The sequence below is a fragment of the Bison bison genome, unplaced genomic scaffold (assembly GCF_000754665.1).
Source record: "Bison bison bison isolate TAMUID 2011002044 unplaced genomic scaffold, Bison_UMD1.0 scf7180017864379, whole genome shotgun sequence".
NCBI lineage: Eukaryota > Metazoa > Chordata > Mammalia > Artiodactyla > Bovidae > Bison > Bison bison.
The window spans coordinates 11524026-11524487 of record NW_011494951.1 but is presented as its reverse complement, the minus strand read 5'-3'; positions in this window follow the sequence as shown (position 1 = coordinate 11524487).

The following is a 462-nucleotide window of genomic DNA, read 5'->3' as shown; positions in this document are numbered from 1 at the left end:
ACGGCAGCCCACCAGGCTCCCCCATCCCTGGGATTCTCCAAGCAAGAACACTGGAGTGGGTTGCCATTTCCTTCTCCAATGCATGAATGTGAAAGTGAAAGTGAAGTCATGTCTGACTCTTAGCGACCCCATGGATTGTAGCCCACCAGACTCCTCCGTCCATGGGGTTTTCCAGGCAAGAGTACTGGAGTGGGGTGCCATCTCAAATTACATCAAATCCAAATCTCTATTTGACTAAACTAACAAAATCTTGGATCTGTTTCTCCCTCAAATATGACCCCAAGCCCCAGGAGTACCTGTAGTGATTAACAATCTCTTTAATGCTCTCGATATTCACTGGCGTTACCAGAATGTAAGTGAACCCCTGCAGAGTCAGCAAAGTCCACAGTTGCTGCCATATTACTGGAAGCGCTCCCCTAAGTCCATCCCTACCACTACTCTGGTGGCTACTCTTTGAGTTAG